The sequence below is a fragment of the Amblyomma maculatum genome, chromosome 9, assembly GCF_055883805.1.
Source record: "Amblyomma maculatum isolate TAMU_Amacu chromosome 9, ASM5588380v1, whole genome shotgun sequence".
NCBI lineage: Eukaryota > Metazoa > Arthropoda > Arachnida > Ixodida > Ixodidae > Amblyomma > Amblyomma maculatum.
The window spans coordinates 6,889,971-6,915,616 of record NC_139352.1 but is presented as its reverse complement, the minus strand read 5'-3'; the positions used below and the strand labels follow the sequence as shown (position 1 = coordinate 6,915,616).

The 25,646-nt window shown below is 47.6% G+C and overlaps 1 protein-coding gene across 4 annotated transcripts in view; it reads right to left on the bottom strand.

The window, feature by feature from the left end:
- LOC146178181 (uncharacterized) overlaps positions 1 to 25,646 on the bottom strand; it is a 103,229-nt gene that overhangs the window by 44,248 nt on the left and 33,335 nt on the right. The window contains exon 1 of one of the 4 annotated variants that reach the window (XM_084578002.1): positions 22,134 to 22,377. The exons of 2 other annotated variants lie outside the window; for them this stretch is intronic. The gene's annotated coding sequence lies outside the window, so the exon portion shown is untranslated. Of the gene's footprint in view, positions 1 to 4,612; positions 4,637 to 22,133; positions 22,378 to 25,646 lie in introns of those variants that run through there. One more of the 4 variants, XM_084577998.1, reaches the window with a different exon arrangement.

The window sequence follows — 25,646 nt, the reverse complement described above, 5'->3', positions numbered from 1 at the left end:
TGCTATCAGAAGGACTGCCTGCTATACTTGTGCAACAGCAGCATGCCTGCACAAAGCGCGGAGCTTCGGCAACGGCGCCTACTGCGGGTGGCGATGATATGCGCTGCTGCCTGCCTACCGTACTCGTCTGTTTCGGCGGACGGCACTCCTGATTCCTGAACAGGTCAACGGCCTCAAAATTGTAATAAAAATTCGTTTTTTGTCATCGCTTTATAGAGAAGCCCATTTGACTAACATCGGATAAAGCCTGGTTCACATGCAAGCGAAAACGCCAGCGATTTCTGCCGCGACGGCGCAAAAACCTGTTCTAAGCTGTCGCGGCGGCTAGAGCGACGTAGTTCCCACTGATCTCCACTAGTGGAGTTCAGTGGTAGTTCCAACTCGTTGGAAATTTTTCGCTCTTGCCGCTCGCCGCTCAGTTCGCTCAATCGCTTGCATGTGAACCAGCCTTAAGACGTGAGTTTGGCGGCCGTACTTAATTTGTTATCCACAAGAAGCTGCGACGACTGCTGCCGGCCGCTATAGCATTGCTCGGCGGACCGGGTCGCACCGGCGCTTCGTGATGATTGTACGCGCGTCTTGCGATGTAAGCAATTGTCGATTTCAGTTCACTGTAGTTAATTCTATACTCGATAACCATTTTCATTTGTTAAAATTCGCGAATTCTATCTACAATCAGCAAGTTTCTACAAGAGAAAGCAGCGCTCAAGACGGTACAAGAAAGCGGTGCCTCAGTGCGATGCAAACTAAAGCCCACAAACATTTACGTGCTGTTAAGATCGAAGGCCCTTCTATGCGGCCGGACCTTCCACTCGAGAGGCGACGACGCGGCGGCGGCGGCTCCGTGCACGGCTAGCTCCATTGTCGGTAGAACGCGGCGGTCTTTCACCGCGCGCCAGACAACCACTTCTACGCGACTGCCGGTCGGTGCCGTGGTTCTCGACGCCCACACTTCGCTTGTAAAACCTGCCGGTGATAATGACAACCGCGCATTTCGTCCCCCCCCCCCCCCCCCCCCACCCTCCTTTTTTTTTTTTTTGTATAAATGCCTTGTTTCCGCGATGAAAGTGGAATTGTTGCGATTGGACGGCTATGCCTTGCCTATATATGGGCCAACTTCAATTTGTCCCCAGTGTCCGTTTAACTCGGGGACCGGCGCGGACCAACTGTCACGTGACATCCCACTTAAGTTAGGTATGCGCCAACTTCTTTCTTTTGCAGACAGCGACAAAGGTGGAGTTACAATGAGACAATAAGCACGCATGGCCTTTACCAGTAGCGACCAAGGGCGAATCTCGCAAAGCGATGGACTGTAGGCTGATAATCCGTCGTACGTGAACCAACCTTTAGCAACAATTACACTGTCGCCATGCCACACTATGTTGCTACTTGTCCCATAATTAGAGTTAGGAGTGACACATGTGGTTCCTTCGGATGCATCGCGAAAAGAGTGGCGCATCCTAATGGCATCTCTCATGTCTATTTTATCTACGCAAGCTCAAGATTACGCGAGGCTTGCGAAAGCTGCAATACAATTTCTGCTTAATTTTCTCCTACGCCATACACATCCATATATATCGTCACCGGCTCCCAGACAACCTACAAAAACTACATGCGAGGCCGGGTTTCTCCATTGGCCTGTAAAATATCCCAAACCAGACTCCATTCATCAGACAAAGGAGTAATATGGGTACCTGGTCATCAAGGGGTAGAGGGAAATGAGTGTGCACACGCCACAGCCCGAGTATTCCTCTGCCGGGATCCCTCATCACTCCCCTCACATGACCACCCCCATCTTCTCACTACATATCGCGAGATACTGCAACATATACGTCCGCTTAGCGAGACAAACATTCCCAGCACCTGCTAAAGGACTCGATAAATCGGAGGATTGTCACCTCAGGCGTTTACGAACGTCCTACAACATCCCAGCTAGACTGCACAAAAATTAGTCCGGGTACTTTCTCAGTTCAATGCACATTTTGCGGCCAGAAAGAACTTACCACATGGTATGGGCTTGCTAAGAAAGCCAAGCCACACCTTGTGAAGAAAACCTAACGTGGGCGGATTGGAAGGTGGCCCTGTCCAGCCCCGACTTTGCGGCACAAAGAACTTTGCTTGCGAGAGCTCCGGCAGCGACATCAGCCAACGGAGTCCCAGACTGAGGACACGACCAACCCCGCCCTTAACCCACAACCCAATTTCCCAAATAAATGTTCTATACTACTACTACTACGCCAGGCTGTCTTAGCAGACAAAGCGAATAAACAAATTATTACATCTCAGTTTTTGTGCGCTTCACATCAACTTTACCCTATTCGGACGAGACAGTCGCCGTTCGGCAGCTGAAAACGAAACTATATTAAAAAAAAAAAAGTTTAGTTACAGATTGCTGGGTGTAGACGAAATCCACAAGTTATCAATGCCTTACACCTTTCCAGGAAAAGAAAAGGAAGCGCGGCACGAAAAATTTAATGTCCCCTTTCCTGTCCTGTCTCCCTATCGCTTCTCTCTTTTATTTCCCCTTACTCTCTACTCAATGTCTGTTTCCGCCACCGCAGCTCAGGTGCCTCCAAGCGCGATGGCAGATGGCGCGCCTGGCACAAATATTTCCCTTCGTTATTTTCAATAAAACCTCTTGATGAAGACCTTTCAACGATAGGCAGTGCAGGGTTATCCTAGGCCTCATGAAGTCAAGTTCAACAGCATGGATTTCGCAAAATACGTGTGCCATTGTTTAAACCTAAGAATAATATTCTTGACAGCTTAAAAAATTAGCTAACAGTGAAACGTCCGATGCGACAATTCAACGAAAGCAGTCAATTGGCCTTAAGCCCGATCATTAGTTTCACACTTATACAGTAATAATAATTTCACCCTAATTAATGCCTCACCCGCGCAATCAAAATCATTTGGCGGGCGAAGCTGCAGTGGGCGGAAGTGGGCTGATGGTAGAGGTAGGTGGGTGAGCCGCCCCCGGGTTTACAGTGGGCGGGATAGGGAGGTCGGTTAGCTATAGGTGGTGCATTTGGACAGCAGCTGGTTTTCCGGCCGTCTTTGAATTCGATTTGGCCGTCGCTTTTCTCAATCTGCTGCTGCGCGTGCTTCTAGTGGCCGTAGTCCTTGCAGAAGGTGGAGGAACTTATCGGACGCTGCATGGTTGCATTTTACTGCGAAAGTAGGTGAAAATACCAAGTGGGAATTGTAATGGTCCCCCCATTTGATCACAAGTGGGAACTAAAGTGGTCCCATTTGAGCGCAAATAGGCTCACCAAGATCCACTTGCGGCATAACACTATAACACTTGTATTTTCGGCGAAAAGGAGAACCAGTGTGGTTTTTATAACAAGAGCGGCTGAATGTTTAACCTACTAAGATGCATTCACCATTTCAACTGTCACTGGGGAAAAAAATATCTGAAATCAATTTACTCGATAGGAAAGCTTCACTGGTGCAAGTACCAGAGTCTAACTAAGAGAATATATAAATGGGAGCGATAGTATTCCCATTGGATGCATACATACAATGAGGGTATTATAATGTCTAACTAGATTATTGTGCTATATACCAGTGTAGTTGCCTTGGCTTTCATAAAAAAAAAAAGCGTAATTCTGTCTAAATTCTGCTTTGGTTTTTCAACAAGGAAGTGGTCCCACTTGATAAATGGTTCCACTTGCGAGGTGGTCTCTTGCAAGTAGTCCCTGTCCAATAAACTACTTTATAAGTGTTCCCGCGTGAAACATTCACCTCAGAGTTCTCCATCACAGAAAATAGCCTCCTTTGAAACATTTCTAATTACCTAAATAAAAGGCTAACATCAAACCAAATCATAAAATTCAATAAAACTTGTTGCTGGGCGATACGTTCTTAGAATAAAAGGTAGCGCAAAAGGACGAGGATGGAGGAAGGGAACGTGTTTGTGTCCCTTCCTCCGGGCTCGTCCTTTTATTCTAAGAACAAATCATAAAAGCTTAGACGCATCTGATTTGTTTGGTATAATCGGATATCATAAATTGATTCCGCTCACTATTCAGTGGAGTCATGTACATGCAGCTTACAGTTGCCCATATTTAGCAAGTGCTGTTTTCTTTTACTTGCATCCTAGCACAGCATGAATCCACTGTCCGGGCAGTGATACCAAGCCTCTCGTTACAACTGTGGAATATCGTAACATGTAAAACAAAAACATTACAATAAACCGCCCGCAATCTTGCTCACGCCTTAGGAGTAAGAAAGAAAAGAATTGTAAAATACATTCTAAACAATTTTCACGTGGCACATATATATGCGTGTCGCTACAGCTAAAGAGGATACGCTATTTGAGAATCCGGTTTAACCGTCAAAATTAATTCCGAAAAGAAATATTTTTTTTCCTGCCTGCGCGTAAAAATGTATTTTTCGTGCATATTTCTTCAAATATCAAAAAGCTGGTACTTCAAATGAATACAAATAATATCATTTTTACTTTACGGTCACAATATCCGAGGGAAACAAAAAATTCCCTTCCATTCCTGCATTCGCTGCTGACGCGTAGCTCGATAATAAAAGCACGTCAAAAAAATCTGCGGGTGAATAAAACACGCTCGGAATGAGTCGGCGAACCTGGGCATACCTTTTCACAATCCGCGAGCTAGACACCGGTTTCGAGCCTTTCACCAAGAAAAATCCGTCAAAGAATGAGTCCGACAAGAAATCGCACATAGCTGCAGCTCGACCACTGGACATGTCAGAATGCACACGATCGGTGCTCGTTTTCCAACACTCGATACCAGAACAGCCACAGCCCGGCCACCGCAACGTGATCTGACGAGCCTTTGCATCAGGTGTATAACGTGAAGAAGAAAAAAATTATATAAAAAAAAAAAGGCAGCGCCCTCGGCTAAGCCACAAGACCTTCACAAAGGTGTTGACACAGTTCGCGCAGAAGAATGGACTGCCCCAGTTCTGACCAGCTTTGTGCCGTCACTTTAGCTGAGGCTTCAACACTGAAGCAAACATAAGTAAACAAAGAGAAGAAGGGACACGCAACAAGCAACACGTGCCGATCGACACAATTCGCAGCTGTTCTCTGTCAAATAAGGCACAGGGCAAGACATCGAGAAAGAGGTGGGAATACAAAACCTCCTTGACGATGTGCTTGATGCTTCCACAATGGCAGTGCACGGAGCAAAGCACAGCACGGTTCGCTCTAATGTGAGGCACAAATGCTGGCAGTGATCTTGCCACTCCTCAAAGCGCAGCACCACGTCACATGCGCACAGCGCGATGATAAATGGATGCAGAATGATTCAAGCACATATGCGTCGATATCGGCATGGAAAACTGGAAGGATAGGCATCAATGCACTATGGCTAACTGATCTTTCGTCCCAAGCAGATGTGAGCTAAACTGCGTTATGTAGCTAAAAAGACAGCCGTCACTTGTGATGCTAACAGCAACGAAGAATTTATGAATTTATTTCGAAGCACTTAGTGTGCATAGTACTCAGCACGGGTTTCCTATTAATTCACCCCAAAACTTAAAAGGAAAAAATTAATGATTATCGGCATCACAAACCAAAAGCGTGCATCTGAAAAAGGTCTGCATTTGGCCTGTGACATATATTAGGAGCAGACATGGCAGTAATTGAATCACAGTAATGAAATACTGTAATTTAATTACTTTTTCGGTAATTTGTATTTTAATGAATTACTTTTTCGGTTTGGTTATTTAGTAATGTAATGAATTACTTTTTGGTAGTAATTTTGCAGCAAAAGTAATTATTTCCTTTCGAAATTACTTTTACTCAAGTGCGCCACTACTCCTCCAATATAAACAACAAAGTGGGGTACCGCGAAAGCAGGAACGACGTGCTGCAAGCCGAAGCCAGCGTAATAGATCGGCAAAAGGAGACAGAATTGAGCAGAACAGTGCGTCTGAGACCTCTTGTGTAGCAGGATGCAAAGCTTCAAGGGAATGCCGAAGGGATAGATGGTGCAAGAAGGCTGATGTAAAACTAGTTGGGAAGCGCGGCGCAGTGGCACTCCTTGTTGCGTCGGCTAGGACACTGGTGCCTGGTTACACTCGTCACCACGGGGCGAGGGATGATTGGGGTTGGGGGAGATATGCGGAAAGGTCCATGGCGTGAGCCACCGTGGCTTGAGCATACTGAGCAGTGAGCGCAAGATGCCGACGTCCATATACTTGGAACTGCGGAAGTGGAATGTCATGGAAGGTGAGGAGGGAGTCACGCGTGTCCATCCCGGATTGGAGGAGGCCTGCTCGGTCGGTCATCTCGCGAGCGATGGAATTTGCCGCCTCATTTCCAGGGTGCCCTGCGTGAGCCGGAACCCAGACGAGTTGGATAGGACGAGAAAGGGGGGAGGAGTGCTGGAGAATGTTGAGCGCAGAGGAAGAGATTCTACCCTTTGCAAAGTTGCGGACTGCGGTCTTAGAGTCGCTAAATATGAAAAGGGCCGGTGTGCTGGCAATGGGGAGGGCGATGGCTGCTTCCTCTGCGGCAGTGGAAGTGAGAGCAGGGATAGTGGCGACGGAGAGGGGGGTTCGTGTATTGGAAACAGTGGCCAGCGCATAGGCGGGGTGTGAGAGGTAGGGTGCCGCATCAACATACACGGCGTCAGACCGCGTACCGTACTGGCACCAGAGGGTGGAGGCACGGGCAGATCGACGAGCGGCATGATGCTCAGGGTGCATGTTCTTGGGAAGGGGCTTGACAGTGAGCATGGAGAAGAGGGAGCTGGGCAAGGGATGGGTGACACAGATAGGGGAGACAGGGGTCAAGCGAAGGGAAGTAAGAAGGACTCCGCCAGGGATGGCGCGAGATAAACGATCGAGTTGTACCACGCGATGGGCCTCCACAAGTTTTGAAGGAATATTGTGGACGCCCATCGCCAGCAGACGAGAAGTGGGGGTGGAACTGGGAGCCCGAGAGCCGGCTTATAGGTTTGGCGGATGAGACGGTTGACCTTGTCTTCCTCGGCACGAGACAGAAAGAGATAGGGGAGGGAGTAGACAAGGCGGCTTAGCACAAAGGCCTGCACAAGACGACGGAGGTCGTGGTCGCGCATGCCGTAGGGTCGGTTAGCGACCCGCCGGATCAGCCGTACAGTCTGCTGGATGGTGGTAGTAAGGCGGGAAAGGATAGTAGTGTGTAGTGTGTTTGCCATTGGATTGAGGAAAGAGACCGAGAATACGGATGCAAGAGACGGAAGGGATGGGATGTCCGTCGATAGTGACGTTAAGGGTGGGAGATGAGGTCGGAACTATGCCTCGAGCCAGGAGGAGCAGGAGCTCCGGCTTGGACGGGGAACAAGCTAGCCCGACCGTGCGAGCATAATCGGCGACCGTGTCCGCGCCCGCCTGGAGAGCGGCTTCCATCTCTCCAAGACTGCCGGTAGTCACCCAGAGGGTGATATCAACAGCGTAGAAAGCATGCGAGAGGTTAGGGATGGTAGCTAGAGCACGTGTCATAGGGAAAAGGGTGATGATGAAGAGAAGGGGAGAGAGTACGAAACCCTGAGGGGTACCTCGATTTTCAAGAGGGAAAGCGGGAGAGGAGAGGGGGCCGAATGAGATCTCAGCCGTGCGATGGGCAAGAAGAGCCTTGATGTAACAATGGACCCGGGAACCCACGTTAAGGGTGGAAAGGGCGCGGTCTACATGGAAGCCAGGGAGAGTTTAGCTGCTGGCGAACGGCTCAGAAGACTGGAGAAATTTACTGATCAAGAGGTCACTGTTTTTCGCTACGTATATCCAGTCATAGTAGAACTAAGCTATCTTTCATTTTTTTTTTAGCGATACTCTTCTCACTGCGACTCCCAAGGCCAAGTTTGAAGCAACCTTGACCTTCAGCCGCCGAAGGGAGGTAATGTCTGTATGACGTCACGTCACGTGATCCGCTGAGGAGAGGCAGCGCAGCTGCGCTCGCTCACAGCGTCACCGCTGTGTGTGCAACGTGGCTAGGCGAGGGAGCTGCTTCGCCAAAATGTCGTTCTTGTCTCGCCATTCTCGCCATGAATGCATGATGCGCGCGCCGGTCCAAGCGCGCCAACTCTTTGGCGCAGAAGCGCCAAGCTGAGCCTTGCCATTCTCATTCTGCAGATATAGCTTGCCAGGAAGAAGCAAATATTTAATAGGTCAAACCAATCTGTAGCCACGTTTAAAAAATATCCTGCTCGTATAAATAGGTTTATCCCAGGTAAATCAAGCTGTACGAGCAAAAGCTACGTTAAGCATGGCTACACAGGTTTGGCTGAGTCGAACATTTAGCCGAGGTTTTGACTTCGGGTACTCGTTTATGGAGTATTGATGCCTACGCCACGTTGTAATAAATCATTGTCACGCTGTAATTAATTGAGGAATCTTCGAAAGTTCTGCCGTTTCTGAGGCTCTGCGCACCATTATAACGAAGAAAATGTTAAAACTTTGGTGCCTACTCATTACAGTGTAGCAGGTGCTGCAACCTATCTGTCAGAATAAACATTTCTGTAAAGAAAGAGCTAGACATCATTCTGCAGGGTATTCACTCAGATGCGAGCAGCTTAAAAGGCAGCACAGAGACACGTGAATAGCTTCTGGATATGATGTTGTCACGAATAATTCAAGAACCTGGAAAGAGCAAGGTAATTGTGCAACCCTCGATTATGCCTGTGTGTTGCTCTGGTTAGGTCCGAAGGTTATAAACGGTATTTCGGATAATGAAATGAAAGCTACTGTATTAACGTTTGGCTAATTGGACGCAAGTACTAAACATACTAAAAGTTCATTCAAGGCTTTAATGATGACGAAGGCATGCCACATGTAGGCATTAATTTTTTGGCGAACTATAAAGAAAGGCCTCGTTCCGAAAATGGCTCTTGCACACTATGCAGTCGATCGAGTTTCCTTTTCACAAGATTACAAAGCAGAAGTCACCCCGGGGTAACGCCCACAGTAATACACGTCCGTAAAGAAAATTGCGTAGATATAACAAGAAAATAATGATCCCGCAACGGTCTTTTAACTATCCGGTAAAGGAATAGCAAAAAAAAAAACACATTTTTCAGTCACCTTTGTGGCAGCTCTACCACGACATTTCCACGTTATTTGCCGAAGACGGATGAGCACGTCAACGAGCTGAAAACTGCCGGTGAATTACAAATCAATTTCCAACACATATTTTCTTTCTTTCTTTTTTTTAAGCGAACACCTGCAGCAGACAAGCAAGCGGATGTATAACTCAATGTCTGTATAACTGCGTCTAGTCATAATAAAGGAACCAAGCGCTTTCAATTTGCTTCGGCAGAGAGGCACGAAAAGTCACCTGGTCTAGACAGAATATTATATTTTTCAAGCGACATGCTCACCGTCTGCCTCCGTTTGTACAAGGCTGTTTTTGCCGCATCGCTCAAACATACCGAGCTTCTCACGACTGGCCTAACGCAAACATAATTCCCGCCCAAAATAAAGGAAATAAATAAAGTGCTGATAACAGGTACAATTTCAAATGTCCCACTTACAACTTGCAAGCCAATGTGACACATAATTAACAAAGCAAATGATGAATTCTTGGAAAACTTAATTTACCCCATGGAACCCAATACGGTTTCCGTATTGTGGATAAGGGAGCAGTATGCGTAGAGGTCATCTATAAAATATTTTTAGCGCAGAATTACGTTCTTGGGCTTGCCCAGTGGTTCCTTTAGCGCGGCAGCTCTTATGGACCGCAATAGCATTTACTTGTATAAAAATAAAGAAGCTATTTTTGACCGTGTGTGATATTTCGGAGGTCGGTGCCATGTATGTCAGGGTTGATTATCCGTACTTTCGAAGCGAATTCAAGAAGCAGGTAATTTTAAAAGAAGCGGAAAATGAAGACAAGTAAGAAATTGTAGGCAGGCATCCTAGTCCAGGATTACGCGAAACTATTTGCTGCCGAATTTCTTGGCGTTAGATGACCGACAGTACTGCACGAGCTGAAGCAATAATTTAATTCATTTACGAATACTGCTGTCTGACATGCGAAACATAGCAGCAACAGTTTCATCGAGCATTACGCGGGTGCATCTGCAAACGTTTTTATCTTCCTCCTCGACCTCTCAGGAGTGACTTGAGTGACTCCTCTAATTATGCCCCTCTTTGGGCTGACTCAACCCGACAATTGATTTTCAGCCCGACAGGCCGACACGACCCGACTTTGTGGGGTTCATGTAAACCTCCTGACTGACGTCCGCATGCAGTGGCTGACAATTCGTTCCTCGAAGAAATGTCTTTCCATTTCGAATTAGCTGTTTTAAGACTTTTTATGCGTTGATCCGAAACACCCGATGTATCTATAGTAATCTACAGTAGTTGTTCTAATACGACAATATCAGTTCTCGAAAAGATCTCAGGCATTCCCCCGATTGACGATTGTTCGTTAACGACGCGCTGCGCTACTCTCTGTCTTTTCACGTTTAATCGTGGCGCAATCACTAAAGGTGAACAGTGGTATCTGCAGCTATCACATCGTTACTGGGCGAAGAAATCATGGTAATCATTCTTCAGTTTCCTGTTCTTTGCGTGCCGTCTATGAAAAATGTTTAACCTATAGCCATACTTGAGTGGCTAGAGAGGAACCTTTCTTTCATTAAACATCATAACCATTTTTTTTTTTATTTCGTTTCATTATTGACACCTATATTAATTTGTTTCCTTTGAGGTTACGGCCCTTGTCTGAGAGAGAGAGAGAGAGATAACATTTAATTGCATGAGTGAAAAAGGCTTGCGCGGATCCGAGGCGCAGCTCTGTCCCAGCCATATCCTCCCCCTCATTCGTGGACCGGGATCTCTTGGGTCTGAGCAGCGGCCGCGGCGAGATGGCTGACTTCACATTGTCCTTTCTCGACCTGTTTGAGTAGCAGTGCGCCTCCCAGGACTCATCTGTTCTGTCAGGTTCTCCAAATTTAGGGCATTTTCATATCATGTGGATCATGTCCGCTATGCCCTCGCAACGTTTGCACCTGGGGCTGAAATTTTCCGGGTGCTGTAAAGCTGGGGTTCGGGAATACTCCGGTTTGTAGCTTACGTCACATATATCCTCCTCACTTTTGGTGAGTTGCTTACACGATTTTGAAAGTACTGATCTGTTTAATTTGTAATGATTTAGGATATCTTGTGTGACAACTCCAATCCGGAAGAGTGATGGATATGTTTCATGGTTCACTATATGCCATAATTCTGAACTGTGCAGTGCCGTTTACGGGATGCATTCTTTGTAAACATGAAATGCCTTTAGCTCCCGTTGCCGATGCGCAGCCGGTGATTTTTGCGCCAGAACGGGAGAACATGAAGAGAACCTAAACGAAGTTTCGAAGTTTCGTGAGTCACCCTCTGGTGCCTACATGCTGCGCTTCCGCTACAACAGCGCATGCGTCAAATTTCTTCCTAGTCCTGTGATAGGCGAAGCCAGAATGCGGCACGGAGGAGTCTACGCTCTGAGCTCCAAGCCCGAACTGAGCGTGAGCATTCCTGTAAGCCTGAGTTGCCGTCATTATAGACTCATTAGAGAATACGCACGCTGGCCGAAACATACCAAAGCCATACGCAACATATATCGTGGCGCTATCTATCAGCATAGCATGCCACCGCTCGCCGGCGAGAGAAAAAAAAAAAAAAAACGCAGCGAAATATGCCGAGGCGTTATGCCGAGGGCACCATCAGGCGTGCATTATAGGGGCTTTATGCAATATGGCAGGCAACTGAATGATCGCGGCTGCCTCGCAGCTCCCATGCATCCATTTCTGAAAGGTTTTCCGGCTTGGTATGAAATGCCTGTGCGTTTATTTTTTTATATTTGCAGGGCGCATCGAAGAATGTGTTCCGTTACTCGACAAAGTGCTTGAAAGAAGTAAATTTAGTGCAAATGCCGGATACACAAAAATATCGCAGCGCAGGTAATGGCAGTCGAGCGGTAGAAAAACCTTGCTCCCACCTTGATGTTTTATTTAGTGAATATTGCAGTTACCTGTAGCGCTAATCTGATATTATAAATATGTGCGGCGCAGGATGGGGCAGCGGCGAACATACAAACATAGTGTGCGAAGTTAGTGAGCATCAACTGACGATCGAAATTCGCAGCCCCCCTTCCCCCACTGCGTGCTTCACCGCACATTTGGCACATAAGGTTCAGTCTACAGCTTGTCGTGCGATTACCACAACGAAACTCAGGCCGGAATCCGCGGCACTGACTACGGTCCACGGTCAACCTCGGAAATCAATTTTCCCTCAAAACAAAATTTATCATTTACTCGCACTTCCAGCTGAGGCAGCAAATTAGAAAATGCAGCATTTCGCCAACGCTCAAACTAATAAGAATTCGCAGGTGTACGTTGTTAGCGCCGCGAACCCCGTGGATGTTCGGTCTCCATGTAAGCGGCTTTATTTATAATTGCTGATCACTTCAAATAATATTTGGGAAAGAAAGGTGAACGTGCGCAATCATCATCTCGTCAAGCTAGAACCTCCCAATAAAAGCACGAGACACGAAGCTCTAGTGAAAATGATGCGGTGCGTGAAGGTGAGATGTTCCTTACCAAATAATATATTTACACACTGGGCAGTGACTTCTATGATTTGTAAAAGAAAAAAAGAAAAAAAAAAGCCGTGGAGCGTTTACCATTTTCAGCAGAAAATATTTCAGAGCAAAGTTTGCTACGCTGTGTTAAAATAATTACTTTTTCAATTATGCAATTCACGTATTTAATCTTGAGCGTTGAAGTTACATAATTTATCCTCAAAATGCAAAATAAAGAGGCATGACGCTGTGAGGTTAATACAGATGCTTACCACTCGCCACTCGCGAAACTTCGCACTCAAAGTCGACGCCTCGTTAACCACTTGCGCGATAGATGACGATAATCTGGCTGGTAAATTGGAAAATGTTGCACGAGCACCGCACATGACCAGAGAAAGAACACCGAAAGCCGTCACCGCTCGCCGCCGCTACAGCCGATCACTGAGGTAGGGACACTTTTCGCCGCGTGGCGGCGCGTCAGGCTGTGAAACACGCGTAATAAATCTATGCTTATATACCTACACCTAACCCCGATTACCAGAGGCAGTGATTTTCTTTTTGCTCCCTTTTTCTTTCGGGTTCAAGTGCTCCAACAGAGCTTTTACCTCGCCCTGATCGAGGATATGTAACAAGTTAGCAAACGTGTCTGGCTTCATGCGCCAAGTCGATTTTCAACGGTTGCAGATTCCACCGCCTACAGTTAATTGGATCGGATCAACTTATACATTTCATGAGTAACCATTTGCAGTCATTTCATCATCACCATTTGTTGACACTTAAGGGCCCAAGGGAAAGGGGGCATTACATAAAGGGGAGACAAATTGCAAGCATAAATTGCGGACACACGTAAACACTGCAATCAACACGATAATCTCATATAAATAAAAAAAAGCGAATACATAGGTAAATGAAAATAGCCTTCAATAAATCAGGAACTGTTTAAATTTTAGAGAATAATAACAATAATAATGAACGTTGTCTTTCAGCACTTCTAGAAGTATGCTTTAGAAGACAATAGACTAACCGTTCATGCGGTCATTGCTTTTTAGCTAAGAAGCTCACTCTTCTCAGAACTCAAACTAGAATCCTGCAGGAAATTGTTTCATGAAAAGATGTGGACGATTAGTACTAGAAACAGTATCACTACAGTAATGTTTACATTAAACCTCACTCACAGCTGCATTCGACATAAAAGTATGGATAAAACTTCAGGTAGCAAACGAGTCCGAGGAAATAATTAAGAAAATATAGAAGCACAAATATCGCTAATAGGTGGATTCGACACAACGGTTTGCATCGAACTTGAAGTAACAAAAGAGTATGGCGATACGTTCCGAGTAATAAAAACAGAAGAAACAAGTGCCACTAAGACTGAAAAACCAGCGGGATTAGAGAGGAAGCCTGCAGCACGAATTTTTCTGACTGCAAACTACAGCTTTTCCGAAAGACAGAACAACGCTCTACGATCGATGTTCAGCTCTACACCGTTGTGCGGCCGTGTGTACCTCCACTACACTTGCTCAATGGGGAGAAGAAGACCCCAACCATTCGGCCGAGGACTCAGCTCCTTCCCTCCCTTCCCTCGAAAAAGCGGACGAGGTGGCGGGGAGTCGTAGCCAGAGCACGGATGTAAATCTCTTCCAGGGCAGCTTCTGGTAAGCTTCTCCACGACCTCTTCCGCCGCAGATATTTCGGAAATAAAGGGAGGAAACGAGTTCCGTGGTCCCTCTTTCCCTTTCCGCGGATCGGAGACGTCTGCCTGGCGCAGCTTCCCCTTTTCCCCAGAGAGGCTCTCGGTGCCACCCTTCCTTTGTACCCGCTTCCTCCCTAATCGCCCCTACCAGCCCTACACTCTCGCCAGTCTACAAGGCGCCTGCGCGAAGAGGTCTGCTCACAGTCCTATAGTTTGCGCTTTTCTCTCGGCGGCCGTTTTAAAAGGTCCTCCCTCCCCCTTTTCGCGTCGTGTTGCCGGCGAAACGTTCATTACTGTTTAGACTAATGAGATTCCCGGGCTCCCGCTGGGGAGCGGTGGAAAAGGAAACAGGCGCGCCGCGCTTCGGAGTGTTCCAGGTCGGCGGGGATGATGACGAGTGGTGAACAAGCAGAGAAGCGAAACCGCTCCGGACAGGCAGAGGACGCTATACTGACCACAACAAGATGGCAAAGAGCAGGGAGCGGCCAACGAAAGGGCCTCAAACGCTAATGGAGTATACCTGTGTCGCGGCAATGCATACTGAACGGTGAAACCATGCAGAATAACAGAAGAGAACTTAGCGGTGTACGGATGAACACACATTTAAGGTGAGCGAGAAGAACACAGCGGTGAAGAGGGCGTACCTAGCACTATATAAATGAATGAACGAATGAATGATTGGTCTGGTTTGTGGGGTTTAACGTCCCAAAGCGACTCCGGCTATAAGAGACGCCGTAGTAGAGGGCTCCGAAAATTTCGACCACCTGGGGTTCTTTAACGTGCATGACATCGCACAGCACACGCCTTGCTTTTCATCTCCATCGAAAAGTGGCCGCCGCGGCCAGGATTGAATTCCTATGTTATGCGAGTCGAACGTCCTAACCACCGCATCATCGCGGCGTGAAATGAATGAATAATGAAACGCAGAAAAACACAGCAGCAGAGGAGTGAAGAGAAAGATAATGTGCTCACATGCATCTAAAAAAAAATTCACGTTCGTTCACTGAATAGGAACTGGAAGGAATCAACATACGAATCAGCCAATGATACGTTGTAAAGCCAATCCACCGTCTATGAGGCTCCTCGGCCTTGACATCACGCAAATAAATGCCCTTATGGCAGAGCAGCATAAATATTTTAATGCCGGTAAGCTACATAAATACCCCTGCTGCCCTCCTCTTGTAGTACGCGGATTGGCAGTGGTGATTGCCGAGGAGGTCTTTCGACGCTGCCTACGCTCGATGGATCCTGCCCACACCTCCTGGTACTCTTCACGTGAGCTGCACACGTACGGTCCACGCGTTAACTCGCGGTGCCTACTGTTTTGATGCAGCGCGGCAGTTCATTTCACGATGAACAGAGGATCCATGAAGTTCGCGGTCTGTATTGCTCGAACGCCTGCATCGTTGGTCTCCCGGTCATAACGTCGGCACTCAGAGGACAGAGAAGCTCTCCCATCTGTAGCGTATAGAATAGGACATACTCCCAAATGAAAAGTGGCCGCGCCCTTTACACAACCCAAGGGAAGATCTTCAAGGGGCAAGAAGACAACGCTGGACACATTGACGGATTTCGTCTTGAAGGCGTAGCTCCAGCTCTTAATTCAGCCCGTCGCCCTGCCACCACGGTGCCAGACATGAGGACCAAGGTAATATGCTAAATGAAACGCTGGCGTTTGTTGGTACGGTGTGCGAACATTTGAAAAAATCGAATAGCAAGTGGGACATCCTCCTATCCAACTCGCTGAGCGAACCAAATGATGCGCATTCACAATTATTCGAAACTAATAGAATCTGTTGTCAAATTCTCGAATAGTTCTCGAAAAACTGGCGTATCGAGTTCGAATAAAAGTTGCTCAAAATTAAGTTGAAACTGATTTTGCTTCCGCACCACACACACCGCAGCAGGGTTGTGGAAATGGAACACGTGACAACAACAAACCGTGAAGCGTCTATTACGCTGAAAAAATGGGTTTCATCTTTAACTACTTGGAATTTATGCCTTGGTAATTATGCCGGGAAGGCCTCAACATTATGCTAAAGACTATGCGTAAGATAATAGAGGCACAAATTAGCGATAGTGACTAGTGATAAAGCGAGTTGAAAAATGCATGCACCGGAATCTGGATGTGCAAAAGGACCATTAAAGCTATCGTGGTGGTGAGCGCTGGTGGTGAGACACAAGCAGTAATGCTAACGGCAAAGTGCAATTTCGTCAACAGCACCAGTGGCAAAAGCAAACAGCCAACTCTGACGGCACTCTAGGTACATTTGAGGTGACAAAGTTTGAAACCTAGAGAGCATTAGGCGATGAAAAGAGCGATAAAGGGAGCTTGGATGCCAGCAGCAAATAAACAACAGTGCACATCTCGAATGGCCAATAGAACACGCCAGGACATAAACCCCTACAAAGCCAGCCACGTTTCAGCGCAGAAGCAAAGGAAATCCACGGGAAGCCGCGATGTCTTCCGTGCGCCAATCGAATTACACCAAGCAAGAAAAGCACCAGGGTTTGTTCTCAAGAACGTCGTGCCACCCGCAGGACGGAGCTGAGCAATAAAATAGGAATAGGGTGGAAAATAGAAGTTTATCTAGGCAAACTGCAAAAGGAAAGACGGCGACAAAGACGAAAGAACGGCGACCCCGTTTCCCGCCTCGCGGTCGACACTGGCGAAATCGGGAGTGAGAGGGGGCAGGGTTCGCGGGAGCTGCTTTCCCATCAACCCTTCCCTATTTCTTTCTCTTCCTCTCCTGCCCTCCGCATTTGTTCTTCTTTTACTGCGCCGCTGTGCACCGTCAAATACGAGTGCGCAAAAGCGAACTGCGCACCGCGGGCTCCAAGCCACGGGAAGAGAGGGAATTTCGGGAAAACGGGCACCGACCCCATTCCTTCACTCAGTGCGTGTCTGTGACGACGTCCTCAGACGTCGCTCTTCCGTTTACACGGGACGTCGCCGTCGCCGAATATCAGCAACCGAATACACAAGGAGCAGTTCGCTTCATCGGGATGAAAGAACCAATCTATAGCTAGCGCACACCCTGCCTGTCTGTGTGCACTGAATGTGTGAAAGAAAATAAAAGGGGGGGGGGGGGAATTAGGAGGACTCTTAAGCTTCGCCTTAAGAGCAAACGTTTTTACATCGCATTTTCATTCCGCGATCTGTTTTGCTTTTGTTTAAGTTGGTTTTGGGAGAAAGGAAGACGCAGTGTCTCCCATCTCGGTGGAGACTGCTTACAATGAACAGCATGCAGTTGGGGGTACTCATATATCGTACGTTCCAGACTCTATAGCAAACTTTCCTCCTAATTGACTACAGCAGATGGACGCTAAGTGGAAAGTGAAATGGTGCGACTCGCTCTGAACACTGTACAAAAAAAAAAAAATGGTTGTGTCGCAATACGGAATCACACACGTATTTTTTTCTCGACACGTTTTACTCAGACCGAGGGTACGGCGGCGGCGTTTCCACCAAACAAGCTGCATACGCTTCGCGTAAAATGCTGATGTCTTGAGACGCCGCCTACCATTAATCCTTCTCGAGTTAAGTAATAGGCGCAAAACTAAGCACTGAGAACTCAGTCACAACTAACAACTAAACCAAATGTGGCTCTAGAATATACGCTTAGACACTATATAGCCTGACAAACGAACAACGAATTCCAAATAAGAACTCAAAATAAGATTTTCTCAGTGGACATTAAGAAAATATTTGCTTTTATCGTTACTTCAGCGTGTCGATCTATAGACTTTGTAAACGCGTACCTTCATGCGGTCTGGTTTGGTTTATGGGTTTTAGCGTACCAATTTGTATTTAGGGCGGTCGACGAACCGAACCGTTGCTCAGCGTAGGCTTGCATGTTGCCCCATCCGCGCTTTGGCAAATTTCCCTGTCGCCAGGTTAGTCGTACCGTACGGCCTCAACATCGGTCGGTGCGAACGTCTTGCTATAATCGCGCGCGCGCGTGCGTGCGTGCGTGCGTGTGCGTGCGTGCGTGCGTGTGTGTGTGTGTGTGTGTGTGTGTGTGTGTGTGTGTGTGTGTGTGTGTGTGTGTGTGTGTGTGTGTGTGTGTGTGTGTGTGTGTGTGTGTGTGTGTGTGTGTGTGTGTGTGTGTGTGTGTGTGTGTGTGTGTGTGTGTGTGTGTGTGTGTGTGTGTGTGTAACTATGCAGCGCCAGAAGTTTTCAGAGGCACGGCCTCGCGAAGAACGAGGGCAAACGGAGGCTTTATATAAACATGAAAAAAAAAACGCAAGTACGAAGTCAGGAGGCCCGGTCCTGTTTCTTCAACCTGTTTGTCCTCTTCATCACTCTTCCCTATAACGTCAAGAATTTTGCAAAAATACAGAAATACAGCTCCACTGACTTCAGAAGGAGTGCGGGACAGGCTGTCGAAAAATCCTATGGGAAATGCGCCGAATTGAGGAAGCGAGCAACCTTAGCTACGGGGCTCGAACGAGGTTCCTTTCTTTTTTTTTTTTTTTTTTTTTCGTGCATGTCTTGCTCTCTAACGTTCCTTCAAAGTTCACTTTTGGCGTAAGGGTCGCTTTTGCTGCTCTCACTAGCTACTGTTAAATATCTCAAGACAGCTATAGCAACGCTCCTCTTTGCAACCTGAATAAACCCGATTTCTTCCTTATTTTCCCCTTATTTGTCAACAAGCCTTACTGCGAGAAAAAAAATAATAAAAACTGTACATGCAAAGTAGCCGGATCAACGCATTAATCAAAGAAAGCTGTCACAGCTCCTGTTTTAACCATTGTGCCGCACACATTTCTAGCAAAGGCTCATTTCTGCACGCAGTGCAAGATCAAATTGTGCACATCAAATCAGAAACTGAGCATCTTCATTTTTCAGGCTCAGCGCAAAAATATAACATTTATTCTGTTGCTGTCCGGTAAGAACTGTCTGGCAAAAAGTGTCCGACGTCGGCGTCTGTGTGAAGCCTCCACCTGACAGTCGTGGCAGGTGGAAAGAGGGGAAACACTAAAGTAATTTAAAGCAGAGCAGGGAGAGGCCATGCTACAAAACAAAGAAAAAAATATATATATATATCGCATTTCATCCGCATAAATCGAACTGATTTCCCCAAAATTTATTGCTGACTGATTTTGTTGTTGGAAACTATACACAGGTACTACAGCAGCGGAGTCGGGAAAGGTTGGGCCAACGCGAATACAGGCATGGACGATGGATGGATGCATGGAATAAAGGTGCGTCCCCTTTGAAACGGGGTGGTAGCAGTAGCTATCATGCTCATTTTTCTCCCTATATTTTAATTATTGTTTTAGATTGGTTAACTATACCATCATTCTATTTATTGAATTTTTGTTTATACATTACTAACATTATGTCACTTTTCTGCTTTTAAGCCACCAATCTTCCAGTCGTCTTTTGCTAGCTTCCAGCGCCGGTTTATTCACCCGGCCACTGGTATCTCTAAACCCCAGAGCTTCAGGAACAGTGACTGCGCCTGCATCGACTTCCGGATGGACACCATTACATTCGAGTATAATATGGTAAATTGTTTCACTGGAGTTACCACAAGCGTCATCTTCATTGTAAAATTTCTTTTTGTAGCTGAGTACTCTAAGGCACCCTGATCTAGCTTCAAAAGTAGGGCACTGCCTCTTGAGTTATCAAAGAAAGCTTCCTTCCTGGTCTGCCTTTTCCACTTTCGGTATAATTTTACACTCTGTTTCTTTTCCATCGAATTTATACAATTTTTACCTTCTGTGTTTTTCACCTGTTGCTTAACGCTCTTTATTTCTTCGTCCTTGTGACCAGTATACTTACTGGTTATTTACCTAGTTCTTGCCCTCCATTGTGAGTCAACGCTTTTTAGGTATCGGTATTTAAATACTTTAGCTGCCCGTCTGTTACGGTCCAATTTCCTCAGGCGTTCCTCATATAAAATTTTACTCTGAGCTTCCCGTACTTCGAAAGATGCCCAGCCCATATCTCCCTGTACCACCTCATTTGTGGTTTTGCCGTGGGCACCTAGTGCTAATCGTCCGACGGCTCTCTGATTTATTTCCAATGTCGACTGTACCTCTGATTTTAGGCACAAAAACGGCACAATAATCGGATGCGCGCCATCTTTTGAGGCCCGCGTGCCTTCAGTGTTTTTCTTGAAACACAACGTAACGACAATGACTGAATTCTCATATAAGCACTGTGTGCACAGGAATCCCAACTCCATTCACAAAACAGGCTACAAACCTACTTACCAGTGCGTCCTACACAATGGAATGTGCTCATTCTGATAAATCCGCTTTCGCCTTTGGCTGCAGTACTCGATGCCGTACTCGAAAATCGCCGACTTTCGATGCAGTCGAAATTAGAGTCCTTATATCTGGACGCTGGCGAAGTGCAAACGACCTCGCCGCGGTGGTGCAGTGGTTGGGGTGCTCAACTGCTGTGCCCGAGGATGCGGGATCGAATTCCGGTCGCGGCTGCCGCTTTCCAATGGAGGCGAAACGCTATAGGCCCCGTGTGCTGTGCGATATCAATGCACGTTAAAGAAGTTGCCGGAGCACTCCATACGGTGTCCCCGAGCAGCTTTGCCAACCAAACTCAAGTGCAAACACATTCGTATGGGTGGTGCGATGTCGGCGCACACTGAAGAACTACAGAAGAGATGAGAGCTGCCTTTACTATACAGCATCCCTATATCTTCGAGAAATGTAATTCCCCAATCGTGGGAAACCACACCGCCTTCTCTGCAGCTGGTAATTCAGCAGGACCAGAGTCACCTGGCAGGACTATGGTACAGAGCCTATAATTGGCCAAAAGCAGTACAGTTTCGTAATTAGAGAGGGCACGTCATTTCCTTCATGCCTTTTGCAGCGCCAGTGAATAACGCGAAAGACCCTGACCAATGCCAGCAAGCATAGATACGTTATACCAAGAATTAAATTTCGTAAGCCGTAGAGGTATCAAAATTTCTCAGCTCCCGAGGTCAGTCGAAGGGTGATTTGCTGGGCGCATTGGCAGAAGATAAGTTATAGGTAAAAAAAAAAAAAAGCGAAAAAAGCAGCTAAGAAAAAGAGACGGGCGATGACGTACTCGATTGACATCAGCGCGTCCATTTTGTCACCTACACATCTCCCGTTGAGTTCTTGCGCCTATCTGCTGTTTTCCCTCATCAAGCTCTGAGATCTTGAGTACCTGTTAAGTGCGGTTACCGTTTCCGTCCCATCTACGGAAACCGTAAAAAAACTCTGTGAAAGTGCCAAGCTTTTTCACGCTGCTCCTAGCTCGATATCTTGAACAGCAGGCACCGCCTACCGTCATCGCATAGTTCAAGTATCAGCTTCGTGCGCAGCATGGACAATAGCTCACGCTTTCCTTTGCATTTATAATCGATATTTTTCTTTTCTTTATGAAGCCGGCTATCCATCATCTTGACTTGCCTGCGCAGTCACATTTCCCAGTCGCAGCCGTTCAAGTCACAACAACGTTATTATAACACTTGTAGAACAGAGCTTCATGAACGGCGATGAATAACCTTTGATGAACCACCTTCATAGTGCAAGCCTGAACGACCGCGGATTAAGCTATAGAGAACAGTCCTAAGCTGAGGTTTCGGTAACCGACCAGTTCACACCGACGTAGCCAAGAACCCACGAAAACTAAGAAATAAGTTATTACACGGAACAACGCTCTTGCAAGCCTTCCCCTGCGATCCCTTTTTTATCTTGTGTAAGAAAAAAAAAACACAAAGAAACTTTTCTGTCCTGTTGCACAAGCCACAAGGCATTTCTTATTCCCATTCGTACCCCGTACGCGCATGTTCTGAATAAAGGTTGTTCTTGTAATAATGCCCACTGTGTTTGGTCCCCGCGGTGCAGTATTTTGTAAATAAGTAAATAAAACATTCGACATACATACAAGGCAGCTGATGTGCTTACTTGATGTTGCTTGAAACAACGGCATTCCAGCACGACTCCTTTTCACTTGGGTGTAATTTCGCGCGCTCCAGGGGCGTTCAGGGGAGCGCCATTTTCGAATCCATTTACGGGCTACAAAGAACGCCTGCCTACGGCACCGCTAATGTCTGCGTTGATTTTCCATTGTCTACACTTTAGACGGGAACGTATGCAGGCTATTCTGCTGGCTACATAGCCGCTTCTTCGCTCTCCACTTAACGGCCAATTACAGCGTTGAATTACAGTGCGTCAGGACATGCCAAGAGCTCAGCAAATATATTATTTCCTTCGCTCTATTCCCTCGCACGCGTCGATTGTGCGCACGGCGGACGATCTATTGTGCCCGCCATGCCTTCCGCAGCTGCGTTTGCCTCGCAAGGTCCTGGACGCCTCGGTCCATTGTTGTGCGCTGCTGTCGCCACCTGTGGACTAAACGACAATGAAACGCTCCGCAGTCGAAGACCAAGTTTGCGAACATCCAGAGAATTCCCCAAGAGCTGTGTTTCGCTCGGCGCCCAAACCGGAAGCCAGTGTCCAGAAACCTCAGCAGCATGTACTCTGTGTGCGCGTACAGTAAAGCTTACTATTCACCTATTAGTAATGTACACGGCAACGACATTAGTGCAGTTTGAACATCGTAGTATTGCAATAAGACGCGGTGCTTGTCAGCAGAAAGCTGTACTTCTGCATCAAGAACCATAGCTTTCTACCATTCCCAAGCTCCTTTGGCATTGTGAAGATAGCTGCAGTCATGTTACATGTTGCAGTTGATATTGAGCGCGACTGTTGGTGGTTATAAATGCCAAACGGCGTCCGCAATCAAGCGCATGGTCCATTATGCAGCGCAAAGTAAAAAGAATGAGTCAACCTCTCTGATGACATTTCTTGGTGGCAACAAGCCACTCCAGGTCTCTTCGATTTGGCCGCACCAGCTGCACTAGTTCACGTAGTGCAGCACCGCCGTCCTCGCTTTGCAGATGCAGCGCGTGCCGTCTGCCATTCTATCCTCGTTTTGTCAAGGTGCAGGGCTAGTTCTGCACGAGTTCTCGATCATCCTGCACTCGCTCCAGAGAAGGTGCAGAAAAAAGTGCAGCATGACGTACGCGCCGCTCGGCCAAGAGCAGACGACGCTGCGCATCGTTCTGCAGAGCTTTGTAAAGTCCGTCTCCTTCAGAACCCGGACGGTCGCCGCTAACGGATCTGCGAATGGTTGCGTATACAGGGTAGTTGGTCTGCGTGTTGGTGAGTAGCATTTTGTTGATGAAGGAGCGGAATTATATTGCTCGGCCTCGAGCCGTTGAAGATTTCGTCAGTGATCAGCGCCGGATCGTTCCGTCTCGTCTGCGACCATCTAGATCACCGTCACCCAGGTCTCGCCCGTCGCCATCTGCTACGAGTACCTCATGGGCAGCGCAGGGCCGGTGGAACAAACGACGCAACCACGCACCCGCAACGACGACGAATTGCCGGTGGGACATACGACGCAACAACGCACCCGCAACGACGACGAACTGCCGGTGGAACGGCCGCTGCAACAGCGCACCTGCAACGACGACGAATCGCAGGTGAAGCAGACCGCGTACACCGACGCAGAGCACTCAAAGACTCAGAAGCCTGACATTCGCGAGCAGATTTCGTTGGACATACCCGTAGTACTGGATGGTCGCCATGTTCGAGCTCTGTTGGATACTGGCGCTGATTATTCTATTTTGAGCAGCCAGTTTGCCGCAGTTCTCAAGAAGGTTTTGACTCCGTGGGCTGGCACAAACGTTCGCACCGCGGGTGGTAATCTGATTACTCCTCTGGGCATGTGCACGGCCAGAGTTCAAATTCAAGAATCAACATTTGTGGTAAACTGCCTTGTTCTGAAAAGCTGTTCACGTGACCTGATTCTGGGCGTAGATTTTCTTCGTGAATATGGCGCAATTATTGACCTCCGGATTTCTAAGGTCTCGTTTTCTACTGAGAAAGCAGTGGCCCTCAGCGGTGCAAAGCAACCACTCAATGTGCTTCGAGTTTATGAGGACAGTGTCACTCTGCCACCCCGAACCAGCTCCTTCCTCCATTGCCAGCGTTGTCCGCGAAGAGGTGCAGCAAGCGCTCCGGCCTCCATTTCCAATCGGTGAACGAGCACGCCAACTAGCACGCGTCCACATCACCCAGCAACAGGACAGGGATTCACGCCGGTATAACCTCCGCCACAGACAAGCTTCCTACAACACCGGGGACCAAGTGTGGGTGTGGACTCCTGTTCGACGCCGCGGCCTTTCAGACAAGCTAGTTTGCCGCTACTTCGGACCGTATAAAATCGTGCGACGCATCAGTAACGTCAATTACGAGGTGCTCCCGGATGGATCAGAGCACACAGGCCGTCGGCTACCTCGTCCAGAGACAGTTCATGTCTTGCGATTGAAGCCGTACTTTGCACGGTGACTGACAAACTACATCTGCAAACTTTTTTTTTCTTTTTTTGAGGGGGGGAGGTTGCTTTTGTACGCTTGTGTGCAAGTGTAACTGTGTGCGTTACGCTTAAGGAGGGAGGAATGCCAGGGGGCGCTCGGAGTGAAAAACGACGTTGAAGTTAATCGGCTCCGGACTCGCAGGACGTACCTAAACCTTGGACCGCGTAATTCTACCTGTACCGGCTCTGTTCACCTAGCCCCAGTCGCCAACACCGTGACAATATGTAGTTGTGGCCACATATGTATTGGTACATGGCCGCGATACGGCACCTTCGCGCGCGTTGTCCTATGTAGTATTTTTTTTTTATCGTGTTGTGTGGCACTGGTCTTGACCTAAGAAGACGGGTAGCTGCGAACAGAAATCAGTTGCGATCGATAGAGTTTCTGTCGTGCCATTTGTGTGGGCCACGCGATAGCGTGCGCAGTGACTCTGCGACATCAAACTTGTCGCCCACGGAGGGACGTATAAACCGCGCAATGAGGTACCTACGTGCGTCTTTTCAGCAGCTAGCGCGTTTAAACAGAAGTCCGCGGAATTTCGTGGATTTATACCGCTGAACCAATCAAGCGTCTCGTCTTATTTAAACTAATATCCGTGGCAACTGCTTACAACGTTAATCCTTTCGTACCCAGGCGCATGAATGGCATCTTCACAGACCGGCCGATATAACGATCGTGCAGTCGCGAGTACATTGGTCGCGTTCAATGTCACTGTTGATTGTCATCACTTTCCGATCGAGTGCAGTAGGCCTACGGCAGCTGGCTTCGAAATTGGACATCATCATGTTACAGCACGCGACACATGAAATATATGCTGCGCGCACGCGTCTGCTAGGTTGCAGAGTCCGACACTTGCGCACTCCGTTTTGGCAGCTGCTGCCGCACGCCAGTGTCGAAACTAGCACTGCACGCTCACGTGGCCACCTGGCACCGCTCCAACACTTTTCAGAACTAGTGCAGCCAGTGCAAGCCAAATCTAAGAGACCTTATGAACAGCAAAGAGGCCCACGAGCCCTTCCCTGTTCGCCACACG